Source organism: Sarcophilus harrisii, chromosome 2, assembly GCF_902635505.1.
Source record: "Sarcophilus harrisii chromosome 2, mSarHar1.11, whole genome shotgun sequence".
NCBI lineage: Eukaryota > Metazoa > Chordata > Mammalia > Dasyuromorphia > Dasyuridae > Sarcophilus > Sarcophilus harrisii.
In genome coordinates this window covers 544,075,872-544,097,470 of record NC_045427.1, presented here as the reverse complement: position 1 = coordinate 544,097,470, position 21,599 = coordinate 544,075,872, and positions in this window count along the sequence as shown.

Below are 21,599 nucleotides of genomic sequence, written 5' to 3'. Positions count from 1 at the left end.
TTTAAGTAGTTTATTTACACAACACTTGGAGGATGTAATTCGCTACTATTACCTCACTATTTCATTTGTCTGTGACCTTGGAAATAAGAATCCTAAAAAATGAGAAAACTCGGATGTAGTTATTTGAATTGTTCATGACCATTCCTTAAATTATTAAATCAAACATCCATACCAACTTTTCACCATAACTACACCCAACATCTACATTCAACAGATATATAAACAGTACTCAATACTTTAAGAAAACACACACAAAATGAAAAATTAATGATCATAGCACTTTACCAAAGGATTATCAAAATTTACATACCTGAGCATCAGAGATCATGTCTCATAATCACTTACATTCCCGCTAATAGCTTTACACAAGTCATGCTACTAGGCAATGATTCATTCAATAAACATGTGTTGAATAACTGAGTGGAGAGGTGCCTTTCTAAATTCAGGGTAATTATGTTCTTTTCCCAGTCCAGGATCTCTCCTACTTTCTTATACCAGTGTAGCTGAATTGTAAATATAGATCTTAACCTTTGATTTAACCACTTAAGGATAAAAATTGAACATCTGTCACATGATACTGACTGTAATAAATTCAACTGCTTAAATGATCATATTAACTTGTAGAGTATGAGCTTGGGAGGGTTTAGTGAATTACCACTAAAAATAGTTGCTCAATAGAGGGACCTGACTATTTAAAACTCATCTGTAAGTCTGTTTATAGTGTTAAAGAGAGGATTTTTTTTCCCTTTCTGTTGTCCCTGAAAACATGTTCTATAGTTCCACATTTCCAATATTTTCTCAGGTTCTTATTTAAAAAAAAATTATTCTTACTAAGGACTACTTAAATTTTCTATGGGTGCTTTCTCTATAAGAGCAAAATCAATATTCTTTACCATTTGACAATACAGGAGATTCAAAGGAGTATAAAGAACAAGAGATTTTAATCTTAGTTATAGAGGGATGACCTGGTGACTTAGTTATAAAGGAAATAGCTGAGAGTGACCCTGCTATGTTATGTTCCTTGAGGGAGGAATATTCACTGGAACTGAGTAATGATTGTGTGAATATTTTGTTTCAATCTTTTTAAATTAATGCCTGTCATGAACTAAAGCACATTGCTTTACCAAAAATAAAGCAGTACTAGAATGGAGAAATATAAGTTCCTTGAAGGCAAGCATTTGTCTTCCTTCTTTCCTTGCTTCTTTCCTTCCTTCTTTCCTCTCTCACTTCTCTGGTGTCTGTCTCTTGTCTCTGTCTCTGTCTGTCTGTCTGTCTGTCTCTCTCTCTCTCTCTCTCTCTCAGAATAGTACCTGGTGTAGGGGTGGTACATGCTAATACATGCTTACTAATTTGACTTGACTTGAATGGATGTCTGCAAATCATGTCATTATCTAAAAGTGATTCAAATATGCAATGAGTATCTGTTCACATATGTCATTGTAACTATTGAAAAAATGAGGTGAAACATAAAATATAAATATTTATTAGAAGAGTCATATTAGCAGAACAGGAAAATTTGTAGTGGTGAAATCATGTACACACATTGTTAAATAAAAGGGGAGAAGTTTGGCTTTTTAAGGAGTACCTCAGTTGAACAGGCAGCTTTAGTTTACGAGGTATAAGAAGGAACTATGAAATTACAATGAAAGCTTTAAAAGAAATAGAGAAATTTGCTAATGAATCATATGTTAGAATAGGTTGAATGAAGATAACTCTGCTTTGAATATATCCATTTTCATGGGAGACACCTCTAAAACAATTCAATCAATAAGATTATTGACTGAGGAAACTATCCCAGTACCCATAGGAAGGCTAAAGAAGACATTCTGATTGAGATAGCAGAAACTGAAAGACTTGAAAGGGAATTGGAAGGAAACCAGGCAGAGCAAGTATAATTCTGGAATGAAGACTGTTTTTAATCAAACAAGTGTATTATTAATTTAGATAAATTGATCTAATCTTAATCTTGGCTATCCAATTTAAAAATACTGTTATGCATTATTGTCCAATGAAATCTGAACATTTTAGAGTCCTATTACAGCTGCTTCTTGGAAGAGTTCATAACAAGGAGTTAGTGAATAAAGATTGCTAACCAACAGGGCTATGATTACAAGAAGGAGTCAACTTTAAAGTTACTGACTTTGAATTATTTTACAACCTGACTCCTAACTACCTTTTTTTTTTCTCACTTCTATCCCACTATTCTCTTCATACACTCTATAATTCAATTAAATTGACTTATGTGCTGTTGTTGTTGTGAGGCTTATACCTCAATATGTTCTGTCTTAAGGTCCTTGTTCAGAAAAGTACTAACTTTTTTTAATCACTGCCCCATAGAATCCCTAGGTTTCTTTAAATGTTGGCTTAAGGTCATCATCTACATTAGCCATTCTTTTTTCCCTCAATAGTATTTTATTTTTCCAAATACATGTAATCATAGTTTTCAAAATTCATTTTTGTAAGACTTTGTATTCCAAAATTATCTTCCTCCTCTTCTTCCCCCTCCCCAAGACAGCAAGCAATCTGATACATAAATATATACAATCCTTCCATATTTATCATGTTCTACAAGAAAAATCAGACTAAAAGGGAAAATATGAGAAAGGAAAAAAAAGTTTTAAAAACATTAAAATACTATGCTTCAATTCAGATTCAATTTTCATAGTTCTCTCTGTAGATGTAAATGAAATTTTCTATTCCAAGTCTATTACAATGATTTTGAATCACTGCATCATTGAGAAGACTACACTGGAATTTCATGATTCCTTGCCCTCAAATGCTAGTGCTTTCCCTCCCAAATTACCTTGTATTTGTATTTCCGAAGTTCAAATGTCCTTGGTACTATGTATTGTGGGAATCCTAAAAACTTTCTCAGGTTCACATTCCAAGAGTATTACAACTAAGCATTTGGGCCTTTGGAGGATGACAAGAATCCTGATTTATTCTTGTTATAGTGCCTCAGCATCTTCAGGATATGACAATATGAATCAATGCATTAAAACCTTAATGCCCTTCTTGGCCTCCGTATTACCCTATGACAATGGGAAGAAATAGGATGTTCGTCCTGTTAAATGGAAAGATAATTTTTATACCCTTTGGGTTTCAGTCTTGTATATTTGCCAGAGATTTCCATTGAAGGATATTCCACCTTGTGTTCATGGTGACCATGAAGATGTTGCATCTCAAGTAGCAAGATTTCAATATATGATCTTACAACAGGTATTCTCACAATGTTTTTATACTTTATATAATCTTTTTTGTGTAGGTAACTATCAACTTTGAGGTGGATATTTCCAAGTTAGAAAGGACTTCATGAATATGAAAGATCTAGACATCTTAATTCTTTTTAGTGATGCTAATTGCAAATCAAGTGGAGTTTCTTCATTGGAAGACATGACCAATGAGAACAAATCCCAGGCCTGACTTGCTAAAAAATATGGACGTTAAGAAAGAAGTTCAGACTGAGTGGATGCCCATAAATTAGGGATTGGCTGAATAAGTTATACTAAATGAATATAATGGAATGTAATTGTTCTATAAGAAAAGACAAGCAGGATGATTTCAGAGAGGCCTGGAGAGATTAATATAAATGATACTAAGTGAAGTAACTAGAACCAAGAGAACATTGTACATGGCAACAACAAGATTATATGATGATCAACTGTAATATACTTGATTCTTTTCAACAATGAGATGATTCAGGCCAATTCCAATAGACTTGTGATGGAGAGAACCATCTGCATCCAGGGAGATAACTGTGAAGACTGAATGTGGATCAGAATGTAATATTTTCATCTTTTTGTTGTTGTTGTTTTTGTTGTTGTTTGCTTACTTGTTTTTTTCTTTCTCCTTTTTCTCCTTTTTGGTCTGATTTTTCTTGTTTGGCATAACAAGTATGTAAATATGTTTAGAAGTACTGCACATGTTTAATCTCTATTGGACTGCTTACTCATAGAGGAGAGGAGAGATAGGGAGAAAGTGAGAAAATTTTGTAACAAGATTTTGCAGGAGCAAATGTTGATAACTATCTTTGCATGTATTTTGAATATGAAAAGCTACTATAAAAAAAGAAAGAAGATTAGAAACAGGTAAAACATAAAATGTCTAATTAATAGTCTAACAAACTCATTTATGCTCTAATGAGGATGAAATATCATCATTCTAACAGATGGTAACTGTTTAGCTACTGAATACTCTTTTAACAGGTTCTCTCAATGACTCTGAGTCTTTCATTTCAACATTTCTTTTGATGTAGAAAATATACACCTGTTTCTTACATGATTACATTACACACTAGGTACCTTTTACTCTTTGTACATATCAGGAGATTTATGCATGAACCAAAAATCTAAGCTTTAAATAATTTGTCTCTGGAACTGTGAGGTGAGCATTTAATGAACCAAAGAATTCAAGAAACCCCCACCTGTAATTTAAAGACTAGATCCCTAAAAATTAATCCATTTGGTATTGGGAGTAGGTACAATGGCCAAAGAAATTCAGATCCAGCAGTGATTCTTAACATTATTCATATAACTTTGATCTATTTATATGTGAATATGATCCCCATAGATTGTAAATTCATTGAGGGCAGGGATTTATTTTTTTTTTTTTTTGTCTTTGAATCCTCAGTACCTAGCATAGTAGCATCTCCATAAATGCTTGATTGGCTGAATTAAATAGAAATGAGATAGTACAAATATTCTTTTGAATAATTTTTTCTCCTAATTTTTAAAAATTATTCATTTTATTTACTCTATTACTTAGCAATACTAGTGTAGAAATAAATAAATCACAAGTATTCTTTTTTTAATTCATGTAGCCTTGATAAAATTGTATAATAGCCAGGTTGTTGAATCCAATCCTTCATAAACCTGGCAATGTCTAGTACTTATTAGCAGCAAAACTTGGGGGGTTTAATTAAATTTACAAAAGCTTAGTTAGAAATTATGGCATAATTTCACTGAGAGTCATGAAAGCACCAGCTGATATAACTCCTGAGAGCCAAAAGTGATGATGACTGCCATCATAGGAAAAATGGACACTTTGTGCTCTTTCACTAAAAGAAAACTAGTTGTAGGACTATTCCAACATTTCAAACAAAATCCTATCCTCTCAATTTCCATTTGAGCACTGAAAACCACCTGGGAATTTTTGTTGTTGTTATTCAGTCATATATAATTCTTTGTGACCCTATGGACCATATAATACTAGTACTGGCCATGAGTTTTTCTTGGCAAAGATACTGGGATGTTTTGGCACTGCCTTCTCCAATGGATTAAGACAAACAGAACTTGGATGAATTGCAACGGGTCACACATCCAGTAAATGTCTGGTCACATTTGAATTAGAATTTTTCAAGGTTCAGGACTCTTGAGTCACCTATTCACCACCAAGGAAAGCAGAGATTAAGGAACTTCCCGAGTATATTTGAAACCAGGTCTTCCTGACTCAAATCTTCTAGCTGCCTGATTTCCATTTGAGTTGGACCCACAATTTTTCTTGCTTTGTATTCTAAAAGCTCAACTAAGAAAGTTTATAATGCTGTATGTCTATGAACCATTCCATGTTTTTTTTTTTTCTGAATATATAATTTCTAAGATATATTACACTGGGAGAATAGAGGAAGATATTAACTGGATTAACAATGTCTGGTTCAAGAAGCTCTTAGTGTACTGGATAGTAGCACTGGGTTTGGTGTCAGAAAAAAAAATGAGTTCAAATCCTACTTCAGACACTCCTATCAGTGACCTTAAACACTTCATTTAACTTTTCTCTTTCCGAGGTTCCTTATCTGCAAAATGGAACTTGAGAACAATTAATTGGTATAGTACATAGAGCACAAGGAGATAAAAAGACTCATTTTTGTGAGTTCAAATACTGCTTCAGATATTTAACTGTGGGATCCTGAGCAAGTCATTTAATTTTAGTTAGTTTAGCTTAACATTAATTTCTCATCTATAAAATAAGCTGGAGAAGAGATCACTCTAGTGTCTTTGCCAAGAAAATCCCAAATGAATTCATAGAGTCAGATGTTACTGAAATGACAAAATACCAATGACAAAATGGGAATTAACAATAATACTCACATAGTTGTTGTGAATAATAAATGGATAACATGAAAAAAGGGGTGATAGTTATTATTTTTGTAAAGACAATTTTTTTTCATTCTCTGTACTATATTATTTAATTGGTATAGAGATCCATCCCATGCCCATCACCACCCACCTCCCCACTCCTACTACCAGTGAAAAAACTCCCTGTAGTAATACAAATCAGCAACAATGCTTTACATTTTGAAAAAGGTAACTGAAGTCAATTTAAGTGAATGGGTTACACAGCTAGTATGTGTCAAATGCAGGACTTGAACACAGGTGTTTCTGATTTTGTTGTTATTTTTCTCACTATATTCTTCCCTATTTCTACTATACACAAAATAGCCAAAGAACAAATACAATTATAATTTAGGTAGAAAGGAAGACTTTCTGAACCTTCTTTGCAGTTATGTATGACTTTAGGATTTGCAAAGTATCATATTATATATTATATTATTGATATAAACCACATACACATAACCATTACAATTATTGTTGTTGTTGTTGTTGTTCAATATTCCCAATTGATTGAAAAGGGAAGTAAGCTTCACTGAAGTTCAGTGGCTAATACATTAGTGCCTGTGAGATATTTGTAGGTTCAGTGTATCACTTTTTTAAATTCCCTAGAATTTTCTCTTGACTTCTCTGCTTCTAGTCACTCTTCTGATATATTAGAATTTTTTCTATATCAGCAAATCCCATGATTCTTTATCTGAGTTCATATAAAATTGCTTTTTTTTTCCTTTTTCCTCTTTTTGTCTCAGTATTTATGCTGACTAAAATTTCAACAATAGTTGTTGTACACTAAAGGAACCTAATCTAAAAATTCTTCTAGTCTAGGACTTAGACTTGGTAAAATGTGTTATCTCCAAATTTTAACATGGTTAGAAGTTTGATATTCTTCACATCAACACCTAGAACTAATATTTGAGGTCATATGGTTCAGCACTGGGAGAACTGGCTTCATGGCTAGGAGATCTAGGATTAAAACCTGATTCTATTACTAATTGCATGACTCTGAACAAGTCATTTAACCCTCTTTTTGGCCTCAATTTCCTCCTTTATAAAGTGATAATGTTTAGACAATATGATCCTTTTAAGCTTGTTCCCAGGTCTAAATCTCTGTTGCTATGATTTTTAAATTATTCCTGCCCTTCTCCCAAACCTTCCAATATGGATTATTTCAGGGGTCCTCTTTTCTTACTTCACTCTCGGCAAATTTATTCAAAGTTTTGATTTCAATTACTGTAGATTGTTCCCAGATGTATATTTTTCATCCTTACCTACTTCATACCTAGACTTCTCAATATTTGTAGCCTTATCACCTACATCTCAAAACCAGTTACAAAATCCTCTAGATTCAATGCTAGCGATGTATCTTTCAGCTATTTCCTCTTTAATCTCATTATTATCACCTTAGGATCTGCTCTTATTATGTTTTAGCATTTGAATGGACTATTGAAATAATTTCCTTACAGTTCTTCAATTTTATATTATCAGTCACTCCTTCCTCACCCATGCCTGAAATCCAGCCTTCAACCATTGCTGCTATTGTTCAGTTATTCAATCATGTTTGATTCTTCATGACCCCATGAACCATGGCCTGCCAAATCTTTCTATCCTCTATCTCTCAAAATCTGACCAAATTCACATTCTATAATTACGACACCATCTCATTCTCTGCCATCCCCTTTTTCTTTTGCTTTCACTCATTCTCAACATTAGGATCTTTTTCAATGAGTCCTATAACAAACAACTAATCTTTTTAAAGCATATATTAGTTCTTATCACTCTTCTAGACAAAAATCTTCATTGGTTCTCTACTCCTATTATGTGAATTTAACACCTTGAACTTTTTTTTTTAATTGCTTGGCTTAGAATTGTGGGCCCTGATTTTAATTTTATCTTTCAAACCCTACCCCTGGAATGTCTTTTCCCTGTGACTTGAGTTCCTTTAAAGCTCAATTAAAATGCCACTTCCTTCAAGAACTTTATTCATTTAAATTCCTAATGACCTCTGACCTCATGTTTCATGTTGTTTTGAAATTCACTAACTCACTTTATAATGTAATATTTTCTATTATAAAGGACTGTCTTTGTTATCCCATTATGAAAATATAAACTTTTCAATGACAGATACTATGGTTTTTTGAAATATTTGTACTCCTCATCTAAATCTAAATCTATACCTATATCTATATCTACACACACACACACATTGCTTTAAACACAGTAGGTACCTAATAAAAATTATTTTTGATGATATTTGATGAAGGATAAAGCAATGCCTTTATTGGTGGTCAGAATTGAAATCTGGTCAGTGGTCTCAGATCACAAGGTCTATTTCTAATGCAACAAGAAACAGCTATCTCAGACCTTCTTCTCTGATCAGTGCCCTTGATGGATAATGCTTCAGGCCAATCCAATGGCTAATACATCATGAGTGGCCAAAAGGTCAAAAATGAGCTTTTCCTTTTACTTCCCATTTAAAAAATTGCTCATATGTACTGTTTGACTTCCATAGCACATTCACAATAATCTACCAAGGAAACTAAATTGAAATTCTCTGCATGTTGGGATATCTGTCCAAAGCCTACTGGGTGTCCAGGCAGCCTCAACAAATGTGGCAAACAAAGCTGCGGCTGCAGCCCAATGCCCTGGCACTGAGCCCATGGTTGTTCCTGACAAACAGGAGAAAGGATGTTACATAACCTAATTAAGAGCTGCTTCAGGATTGTATTTGCAGTAGCTAAGCAAGGTGTTCTGGTGCGCTGGCTCTCTCTCTTTCTCTCTCTCGCTCTCTCCTTGCCTCCCTCCCTCTCTCTCTTTCTCTCTCTCTCTCTCTCTCTCTCTCCCTTGTCCAAAAACAGTTTTTTGGGACATAAAGCTAAAAGAAAGGTGCAATTTATCGTGAAGATTGCATATTAATTAGCTTTTCAGAAGTTCCCTGAGTAATTACAACCTTCAACATTTGTAATTGATTTGGTGAGATTAAAAATGGATGCCTGGTGCATCAGTTAAATTAGCAAGAAGCCAAGGAGTAGTAAGAGGAGAAAATGTCTCATCTGCAAAAGTGGATGGTCAAGTTGGAAGTAGCCAAGATATAAGATTGCCCCATTTATAGATAATATCTGGAGCCTATAAGAACACACCAATCACAAAATAACTGCAAACTCAATATGCACAGTTCAAAAGAATAAGGGTGATATAGGACATACAAACTTCTCCTGAGTTGCTACTTTTTAACAATTGGAGGGTGAGTTCCTCAGACAGTTGTAAATTCTGATATATATCTCAACTGACTTTCATTCTCTTAAAACAAGTGAGAGCGTCATAATTGAGAGTCAATAACAAGACAGGGGAGTTCTCTCATGGCAGAAATTGGGGATACTGATATGTGGGACAAATAAGCTACTTATAGCTAGACTTACTGTAAGTCAAATGATCATTACTCCAGGTGATTCTAAAGTGAAGCTCTGAATTCCCTTGTTGGTATTAGCTGAACCCGCTAATCTGGGTGACTCTGTGGTATCTCAGAGTTCTTAGAACTAAAGCATCATAGAAAGAACATTATTAACACCAAGAATTACAATGCTTACAAGGCTGCTTATAAGGCAGAGGGCAGAAAACAGAGGGAAATTAATGTGGAATCTGTGGGATGAGTAGAGCAGAAGGAACAAAATTTGAGGGATGCAACCCAGTAAGATCAGTGCTTGGTCAGCATACCTTTACTTCCAAACATAGCATATGGAGACACAATACATGCTTTCACGTGGAAATGAAACTTGATTTTTACTCCTGAAGTTTGCACAGTTGGAACATCTGAGAGCATACAAGATTCCAAATTACATCTCTTTTGTTTGAGAAGAGTGAACAATGAAACAGAATGAAGAACATGGTAATCCCTTAAATTTATAATCTATAATTAGGAAATGATTTAAAAGCCAGGAATCAGCAACCTTTTTAATTTTATTTAATGATATCCATTAGTGACACAAAGTAACACTTACTGAGAAAGCGTGAGGAAGAAAAGAATCAAAGAAAAAGATGGAACAAAAAGAATGAAATGAAAAAAAAAATCTCTACAGTGACAAGTAGAGTTATTACTTATGACTATCTCAGATTGTGCTGAAAGAAATCAACTATCTGAATAATAACTGTCATTCAAAACAGTCTTAAACTTCAGAAATATTTTTTCATGATATTGGCAACAATATTTTGAGCTAAGTTCTATAGGAATCACTGACTTCATTTTACAAATGCAGAAGTTAAAGTTCAGTGGTTAGCAGAGTTTGAGTACTAACTCCAAGTTCTTTCTATCATATTTCCAAGTTAGAAAGATCCCTACTTGGTACAACTTCAGTTGTTGTTGAATCTCTAAACAACCCTCTAAACAACGAAGCAATATCAATATTAAACATATATGCACCAAGTGGTATGGCATCCAACTTCCTAAAGGAGAAGTTAAGAGAGTTGCAAGAAGAAATAGACAACAAAACTGTAATAGTGGGAGATCTCAACCTTGCACTCTCAGAATTAGACAAATCAAACCACAAAACAAATAAGAAAGAAATTAAAGAAGTAAATAGAATATTAGAAAAATTAGGTATGTTATATCTTTGGAGAAAATTGAATGGAGATAGAAAGGAATATACTTTCTTCTCAGCAGTTCATGGAACCTATTCAAAAATTGACCATATATTAGGACATAAAGACCTCAAAATTAAATGCAAGAAAGCAGAAATAGTAAATGCTTTCTTTTCACATCATGATGCAATAAAAACTACATTCAACAAAAAGTTAGAGGGAAATAGACCAAAAAGTAATTGGAAACTAAACAATCTAATCTTAAAGAATGATTGGGTGAAGCAGCAAATTATAAATACAATTAATAATTTCACCCAAGATAATGACAAAGATGAGATGTCATAGCAAAATTTGTGGGGTGCAGCCAAAGTGGTAATAAGAGGGAATTTTATATCCTTAGAGGCTTACTTAAATAAAACAGAAAAAGAAAAGATGAATGAATTGGGCTTGCAACTAAAAAAACTAAAAAATAGACCAAATTAAAAACCCCCAATCAAATACTAAATTAGAAATTCTAAAATTAAAAGGAGAAATTAAAAATATTGAAAGTAAAAAAACTATTGAACTAATTAATAAAACTAAGAGTTGGTTCTATGAAAAAGCCAATAAAATAGATAAGCCTTTGGTAAATCTGATTAGAAAAAGGAGGGAGGAAAATGAAATTAGTAGTCTTAAAAATGAAAAGGGAGAACTTTCCACCAATGAAGAGGAAATTAGAGAAATAATAAGGAGTTATTTTGCTCAACTTTATGCCAATAAATTTGATAACCTAAGTGAAATGGATGACTACCTCCAAAAATATAGACTTCCCAGACTAACAGAGGAGGAAGTAAATTGCTTGAATAGTCCCATTTCAGAAAAAGAAATAGAACAGGCAATTAAACAACTCCCTAAGAAAAAATCCCCAGGACCAGATGGATTTACATGTGAATTTTACCAAACATTTAAAGAACAATTGGCCCCAATGCTATATAAATTATTTGATAAAATAGGGAATGAAGGAGTCCTACCAAATTCCTTCTATGACACAGACATGGTACTGATACCTAAACCAGGTAGGCTGAAAACAGAGAAAGAAAATTATAGACCAATCTCCCTAATGAATATTGATGCTAAAATCTTAAATAAGATATTAGCAAAAAGACTACAGAAAATCATCTCCAAGATAATACACTATGATCAAGTAGGATTTATACCAGGAATGCAGGGCTGGTTCAATATTAGGAAAACTATCAATATAATTGGCCATGTTAATAACCAAATTAACAAAAACCATATGATCATCTCAATAGATGCAGAAAAAGCATTTGATAAAATCCAACATCCATTCCTATTAAAAACACTTGAGAGTATAGGAATAAATGGACTTTTCCTTAAAATAATCAGCAGCATCTATTTAAAACCATCAGTAAGCATCATATGTAATGGAGACAAACTGCAACCATTCCCAATAAGATCTGGAGTGAAACAAGGTTGCCCACTATCACCGTTACTATTTAATATTGTATTAGAAACGCTAGCTATAGCAATAAGAGCTGAGAAAGAGATTAAAGGAATAAGAATAGGCAATGAGGAAACCAAATTATCACTCTTTGCCGATGACATGATGGTATACTTAGAGAACCCCAGAGATTCTGCTAAAAAGTTATTAGAAATAATCCACAACTTTAGCAAAGTTGCTGGTTATAAAATAAACCCACATAAGTCATCAGCATTCTTATATATCACTAACAAAATCCAACAGTCAGAGTTACAAAGAGAAATTCCATTTAAAGTAACTACTGATAATATAAAATATTTAGGAATCTATCTGCCAAGGGAAAATCAGAAACTTTATGAGCAAAATTACAGACCACTTTTCACACAAATTAAGTCTGATCTAACCAATTGGAAAAATATTAAATGCTCTTGGATAGGGCGAGCAAATATAATAAAGATGACAATATTACCTAAACTAATCTATTTATTTAGCGCTATACCAATCAGACTCCCAAAAAACTATTTTAATGACCTAGAAAAAATAACAACAAAGTTCATATGGAAAAACAAAAGGTCAAGAATTTCAAGGGAATTAATGAAAAAAAAATCAAATGATGGTGGCTTAGCTGTACCAGATCTAAAATTATATTATAGAGCAGCAGTTACCAAAACTATTTGGTATTGGCTAAGGAATAGATTAGTTGATCAGTGGAATAGATTAGGTTCAAGGGATAAAACAGTCAACAAATATAGCAACCTAGTCTTTGACAAACCCAAAGATCCCAGCTTTTGGGATAAGAACTTACTGTTTGATAAAAATTGCTGGGAAAATTGGAAACTAATATGGCAGAAACTAGGCATTGATCCATACTTAACGCCGTACACCAAGATAAGGTCAAAATGGGTTCATGACCTAGGCATAAAGAATGAAATTATTAATAAATTAGAGGAACATAGGATAGTTTACCTCTCAGACCTGTGGAAGGGGAAGGTCTTTATGACCAAAGCAGAACTAGAGATCATTACTGATCACAAAATAGAAAATTTCGATTATACCAAACTGAAAAGTTTTTGTACAAACAAAACTAATGCAGACAAGATTAGAAGGGAAGCAATAAACTGGGAAAATATTTTTACAGTCAAAGGTTCTGATAAAGGCCTCATTTCCAAAATATATAGAGAATTAACTCTAATTTATAAAAAATCAAGCCATTCTCCAATTGAAAAATGGTCAAAGGATATGAACAGACAATTCTCAGATGAAGAAATTGAAACTATTTCTAGTCATATGAAAAGATGCTCCAAGTCATTATTAATCAGAGAAATGCAAATTAAGACAACTCTAAGATACCACTACACACCTGTCAGATTGGCTAAGATGACAGGAAAAAATAATGATGATTGTTGGAGGGGATGTGGGAAAACTGGGACATTGATTCATTGTTGGTGGAGTTGTGAACGAATCCAACCATTTTGGAGAGTAGTTTGGAACTATGCTCAAAAAGTTATCAAACTGTGCATACCCTTTGATCCAGCAGTGTTACTACTGGGATTATATCCCAAAGAGATTATAAAGAAGGGAAAGGGACCTGTATGTGCACGAATGTTTGTGGCAGCCCTTTTTGTAGTGGCTAGAAACTGGAAACTGAATGGATGTCCATCAGTTGGAGAATGGCTGAATAAATTGTGGTATATGAATATTACGGAATATTACTGTTCTGTAAGAAATGACCAACAGGATGATTTCAGAAAGGCCTGGAGAGACTTACACGAACTGATGCTGAGTGAAATGAGCAGGACCAGGAGATCATTATATACTTCATCAACAATACTATATGATGACCAGTTCTGATGGACCTGGCCATCCTCAGCAACGAGATCAACCAAATCATTTCCAATGGAGCAGTAATGAACTGAACCAACTACGCCCAGAGAAAGAACTTTGGGAGATGACTCAAAACCTATACATTGAATTCCCAATCCCTATATTTATGCCCACCTGCATTTTTGATTTCCTTCACAAGCTAATTGTACAATATTTCAGAGTCTGATTCTTTTTATACAGCAAAATAATGTTTTGGTCATGTATACTTATTGTGTATCTAATTTATATTTTAATGTATTTAACATCTACTGGTCATCCTGCCATCTAGGGGAGGGGTTGGGAGGTAAGTTGTGAAAAATTGGAACAAGAGGTTTGGCAATTGTTAACACTGTAAAGTTACCCATGCATATAACCTGTAAATAAAAGGCTATTAAATTAAAAAAAAAAAAAAGAAAAAGAAAAGAAAAGAAACTGTGATTTCTTTCCAAAAACATTTTAATAAATAACAAAACATTGGCTTTATCTCTAATGCCAGGTTCTTGGTGATATGATGAATGTCCTTGGTGTGGTAATATTAATTGTATTGCTATTTGACAACCAGGGTTGAAACAGAGATGATTCCTAGTTAGTGATTATCTTCTGCTTTAATAGAAATGCTGTCTACTCTTTTCAACTAATAACTGTGTATTGGTGATGCTTTAATTTCTAAATATAAAATTACAAAGACATGGTTACCTGAACGACATAACAAGTTAGATATCAGGATGTGAATATAATTTTAAGATTCCAAAAGATTTTAAGAAGGGTTTCCAACTTCCAAGATGTTTAAATCATAGAATTATATGATCTGATATTTAAAAGAAACTTCAGAATTCATGTATTTCAGTTCCTATATGAAATATGAATTACATGTTTGTCATCCATGAAAAGTCATAATCCAGCTTCTACTTGAGGCTCTACAGTTATAAATATTTTGCTTTTTACAAAAGCAGTCTTTTCTACTCTTGGATAACATTATTGATTAGGAAACTGTTTTCTCCCCATTTTCCCCATATTCGAAGCTAAAATCTATTTCTCCATGACTTTCATTCAATGTTCCTTTTTCTAGAGACAAGCAAAGTAAGTTTAATTCTTCTTATAGAAATTGAAAATATTTTACTTTCTTATATCATCCATTTTTTGGTCCCATTTACCATGAGTATTAGTTTTTTATGTGATTCTCAATATATATCATCTATCTGGTTGGCCTTCAATATAGGTTCACTTTTTAAACACTACCTAGAAAAATGTATATAACTTGGAGAGAGTAGAGGTGTTATTTTCTTCTTACATATTATCCTTTCTCTTTCAAAGTCTGTATCTTAAATTAGCTTCAGTGATAAGGGTACCCCCTCTGCCTCTAATATCTTTTGTATACCATTACCATTATTTGATTATTTTTCTAATCATTATTGTTTTTGCCTAGTGATTCTGTCCTTAAGATAAATACCCATTATTCCTTGTATCTGAGATACAAATGAGATGGAAATACTTAATATGGTTAATACTTTGACACAGAGATGAGTATTTATATTCCATTATATTCCATAGAGATAGTATTTTGTAGTAAATAGCATGACTTAAAATCAGAAGGTATTACCTAGAATCCTGATTGTGCCACTTGCTAAGTACATGACCCGGATAAGCCCTTAATAAAAATTTTTCACTATATTATTTCTTTTGGTCCTCACAACAACTCAGTGAAGTAGTACATTATCACCATTTAAGAGCTGAGGCTTAGCAGGATTCTCACAAAAAATGCTAGATAAATGTGACTTGTTGTTCTTATTATCCTTTGGTGGCAAGAGTCGAAGGTCATATAAACCTCCATATAATGATAAACGGTAGAATATTTTCATAGTAATTAAGGCAGTAAAGTCAGTTTCTGAGATCACTAAGACCCTCCTTCTGACTTAGGATGAGCTATATAAAATCTCTATGGAATAGAAAGTGCAGTTATATATCTCTTCTATTTTTAGAATTCTTTCCTGCTGATAACTAGGCATTAAATATGATCAGAGAAGAGTGGTTAAAAACTCTCCATGTTTCTTAAGATTTGGACTGCCCTAAGGATTTGGAATTTTGGGATGTCCTACCTAGTTATTTTGGAATTTCCTAGTCTAACAAGTTTGTAGACTTGTCTATAATCTTCTAGTGCTACACAGACTCCATTACTCCTATGAAAAATAGTGAGGGGTGTAATAAATCAGGACTCTCCAACTGAGCAAAATTCAAAGAAAGCTAAAGTGGCTTAAAATCAGTATGCATCTGTATAGATTGTTGAAGAAAGCAGATTGCAATACTTGTCTTGTTAAATGCTTGTTGCTTGTTTGATCCTGAATTCTTGATTTCTGAGACCCAAATATCATCATGATTATATAATCATTAATATAATTTTATAAGGTTTGTAAAATACTTTTTTACAAATATCTCATTTTATTCTCATAACAGCCCTAGGAGGTAGATGATATTATTACTCTCCATTCTTCAGGTAAAGAAACAGAGACAAGCTGAGATTAAGTGACTTGTTGATGTTAACACAGCTAGGAAGTATCTGAAGCAGGATTTGAATCCTATCTCTGGGACTAACATTTTTCCATTACATCACTTGGAAGTCCCCTTGGACTCTGTTGTGATTTTAGTTTTATCTTCCTTCTGCTTTAATAGTTAATTTCAAAACTTGTCGACTCAGTTTCTAAGTGCTAAGATCTTTTAAGTATTTTGCTTCACATGTTTAACATTGTTGTCTCATTTGTTCCTTTCACGTCTTGTTTGCTGAGAATCTTTCTTACTCATATCATGATTTTCTCTGACTTTTGGTAAATTGCTGGTACAGGGACATCCCAGTGAAATGTCTCCTATAAGTTTGGATTGCTTCCTGGAACTCATGCAGATACAAATTCTATGCTATCCCAATCATAGTTTCATCCAAGTGGTCAGGTCTGGGAGCTAAATCCATGTATCATTTTAGTGCAGCCAGAAGCACAGTTTACACTCTCTCTTTAGGAAATCTAATGATTAGTTGTCAAGGTTTAGAGGATTCAAGAAATTACTCTTTTCACTGTATTCTTTACATAGTCCCCTTTGTTTAGTTCTTCTTTCTGGATTAAGTTCCTTCTTACTGATGCTGAAAAGGTAAGTCTACCTTTTGGGATGAGGTCAATATCTTAGCATTGACCTTTTCTCCATTTCTCATTACCCTTCCTATTGAGATTCTTTCACAGGCTAATACTCATGGGTGCTACTTTCTAAGCTCCATCACATCTCCAATCTTTAAACTTGGAGGGTAGAAAGCTGGAGAAAAGCCAGGCGTTCAATATTCTGCACAATCGTTAATTTCTTTCTCATAGAAAACAAATCTATATGTCAGTGCTGTGCTAACATTGCATCTTTAACATCACTGAGATAGCTTTAGGCCAGTAAGCATTAATAAAACAAACCGACTTGAACAGATGCAAGTCAGCCACTAAACAGAGAGCTATGAAGCTCAGATCTGATCCCTACAGCTAACTTGTTTTCTTCCTTCTATGGCATCCTCTTTTTAAAAACAAAAACAAACCCCACAAGAAATGCCAATTAAATTGCAGCCTACGAATGTGCTATGTGTCAACAAGAGTCAGGCACATTTGTCAGCCACTGGCTGGATGTAGAGATGTGATTTGGCTCCAGGATTCATTTACCAAAACAGACACATTTGCAAGTCTTGAATCTTATTTATGCTGGCAGTAGCATAGCAGAAGAGATTAGGACCCTGATGAGGGAATGGGTTACCATTACAGTGTATTCTTGCTAGTCTGTTGTCAGATCTCAGCTGAGCAGACAATTGTGGAACTTCAAAATTTTAACAAAAACAAATACAAATGAGTCAACTCTTTGAAATCTATTCTGATCACCTAGATGCTGCTTCCCCATGCTCCCCCCACTACTATGGTTTTTATTTTCTGTGTGTTTGATATACATTACCTCTCTCTGATAAAGCGTAATCTCCTTGAAGGTATGACCCTTCTTTTGTTTTTTTCTATTCCTTTCTTTTCCTAGCCTGGCAAATAAATGTTTATTTAATAATTCCAGGCCAGTATTTTTTCCAACCCTTGTACTTTGAAGTTGTATAAGTGACAAAGTCCATGCCTTATCTAATCTGTTTGCCTCCTTGCCTGACACGTTCTCTTTCTAAAAGCAGGTGTTTAATAAATGCTTATAGAATATTGAATAAAAGAATTAATCTGTTTCTGAATAGGTTATTAATTATTTAAGAGGATTTGTTGTTTTTCTCTACACTGCAGGCAAAAGAAGTAAGACATCATGAACTAGGAAAGAGAAAAAGGGGGGAAAAGATGAGCATTATGCAGAATTCAGTGTGCAGTTTGTCTCCAATACACTAATTTTTAAAGAAGCTGAACCAAAAGCAGATTGTGAAAATTTTTATGCACATTATTAACAGTACATGTCATTTATCATAAATAGCAAGATCACTAATTCACTTATATACTGTTGATAAGTATATTCTACAATAGAGCTATCTGAATCTGTAAGCAAATAGGAAAAACTAAAAAAGTTTCCTTATACATTATATTCTCCAACCTTTTAGAGTGGGGAGCAAAAGATAAGACTTTTAGCATCTTTTTTAAATGAAGAAAATTGATTGCTCTTGCATAGACGAAATTTTTTTTTCTTTTCTGAGGAGAAAGAAAATAAATCTTCTTCCTTTCCTTACCTATAAAGAGAAGTGGTGTAGCAGCAGTGTGAAGCATGAAAAAAAAAAAATCTGCAAAGACAAATGTTGAATTCTTCTCTAATTAGGGAGTATTCCTAACTAGTAGACACTGTAGAAGCCCCCATGGGTGAAAAATGAAAAGGTTAAGAAAAAAATCAAACTAGATATCTTTCTTTTTATATAAAATATTAGGAAGTAGTCATGCTTTAGTACTTCAGAAAGTATAATCCTAGAATCTATTGTTTCAGAGCAGGAATTCAGCTTAAAAAATAGGACAAACATCAATGTACAACTTGAATGCAGTTTTTACTACACACCCATTAAAATAATAGCTAACTTTTACATAGCACTTTAAAATTTACAAAGCACTTGATATGTGCTATTTAATCTGATCCTCATTATAATCCTGTGAGATATCTATAAACATAATGAATATTGGGCTAGAGAGATAAAAACTTACCTAGGGTAACACAGTTGTAAATGTTTGAAGTTCAATTTGAGATTAGTCCTTCCTGAATCCAATCCAACATTGTACATACAGTGTCCTTAATCCACCATAGTCAGTGATAGTCAGCATTAATATCATCAGCTACATTACTCAAATGATGAAGCTAGAGTACAGATTGCTCTAGGGAATCATGTTAAATTGACAGTAAGAATTTCTGATCTCTATGCCCTGTAATGCCCAGGGCCCAAATTTTCCCATTCAGAAAAAAAAAAAAAAAAAAAAAAAAAAAAAAAAAAAGAAGAAGAAGAATTTCAATTTCAAATAGGCAACGAGAAGAATGCATTAATTATTCCTGGGCCTTATGCACTATAGCTTATTGTATATATGTAAACAAGTTGCATAAGAGAGTGCTGATTAAGAATTGGAACAAAGTTCTCCAGGGTGGAGGCAAGATGGTGGAATAAAGTCAGAAAGCTGCTTGAGCTCTCCCCATTTTCCTCAAAAACCACATGAAAACAAGACTTTCAACAGATGATAGAAAGAAACTACTCTCAAACTCAATATGGACTAGAAAAACTTCAAGAAAGGTCAATCTCACTGGGTGAAAAGGGTGTTCAACCCAGCTTAGGTAGATTGTGAGAAAGCCGGTGACAGTGTCTTAATCACAGAAAATCAGTAACTAATACCCTCACACAGCAGTGGGGCAGACTCCAGTCCCAGGTTACAGGACAAACTCTGAGACATCAGGCTGTTTCTTGAAGAGAGCAGGCAAAACTATACCCTGCAAAGACAAGGGATAGAAGATAAAGTAGTAGGTGGAATGGGTAAAAAAACATAGGGGAATGAATTCAGGGTGGAAAGACAGAAGCAAAGTATATACAGGGGAGAAAAAAGGATGAAGGAAAATACCGAATTGGTAATCATAACCATAATTGTGAATGGGATGAACTCTCCCATAAAAAGGAAGTAAATAGTAGAGTGGAAAAAAACAGAATATTATAGTGTTGTTTACAAGAAACACATTTGACACAGAGATGCATACAGAATAAAGTTTAAAAGCTGGAAAATAATTGGTTATGCATCAGGTGAAGTAAAAAAAGATGCAGGGATAGCAATTCTGATCTCAGAAAAAGCAAAAGTAAAAATGGATCTTATTAAAAGTGATAAGGAAGGAAAGTACATCTTTATGAAGGTTATCCTAAACAGTAAAGTTATAATGAAAGTAAATGCATATGTATCAAATGGTAGAGCAGACAAATTCTTAAAGATTTTAAGGCAGTTACAGGAAAAAAATACAAAACTATTCTAGTAGGGAAACTCAACCTTCCCCTCTCAGAATCAGACAAATCTAACCTCAAAATAAGCAATAAAGAAAGAAGGAAGAGAATAGGATCTTAGAAAATCTAGAGAAAATTGAATAGGGACAGAAAGTAATGCACCTTTTTCTTGGCAATACATGGCACCTACACAAAAATTGACCATATATAAGGGCATAAAAACCTCACAATCAAATGCAAAAAGACAGACATAGTAAAAGCTTCCTTTTCAGACCACAATGCAATAAAAATTTATATTCAAAAATGGCCAAGGAAAAAATACACTGAAAACCTATTAGAAATAAAATAATCTAATTCTAAAGAATGAGAGGGTCAAAGAAATCACAAAAACAATCCCTAATTCCATTCAAGAAAATGATAATAATGAGACAACATGCCAACACCAACAGGATAAAGCCAAAGCAGTTTTCAGGGAAATATCACATCTCTAAATAGCTACATGAATAAAATACAGAAAAAGGAGATCAAAGAATTAGGCATGCAATTAAAAAAGCTAGAAAACAAACACATTAAAAACCCCCAATTAATTACCAACTTAGAAATTCTGAAATTCAAAGGAAAGATTAATAAAATAGATACTAACTATTGAGCTATTAAACTAATAAATAAAACTTAGATTTGGTTTTATGAAAAAAAAAAAACAACAAAATAGATAAACTTTTGGGTAATTTGATCAGAAAAAGGAAAGAAAAAACCAAATCACCAGACTCAAAAAAGGAAAGTATTGAACTACCCCAATGAAAAAGGAATTAAAGCAATAATTAGGAGCTATTTTACACAACTGTATGGCAGCATATCTGACAAATGGATGAATATTTACAAAAATGTAAATTGCCCAGGTTAACAGAAGAGAAAATAAATTTCTTAAATAGTCCCATTTTAGAAAAAGAATGCCAATAAGTCATTAAGAACTCCCTAAGAAAAAATCTCCAGGGCCAGATGTATTCACAAGCAAATTCTACCAATTACATAAAGAACAATTAATTTCAATACTATGTAAACTATTTGGAAAAATAGATAATGAAAGAGTACTGCTAAATTTCTTCTTTGACACAAATATGGTAATGATACCTAAATC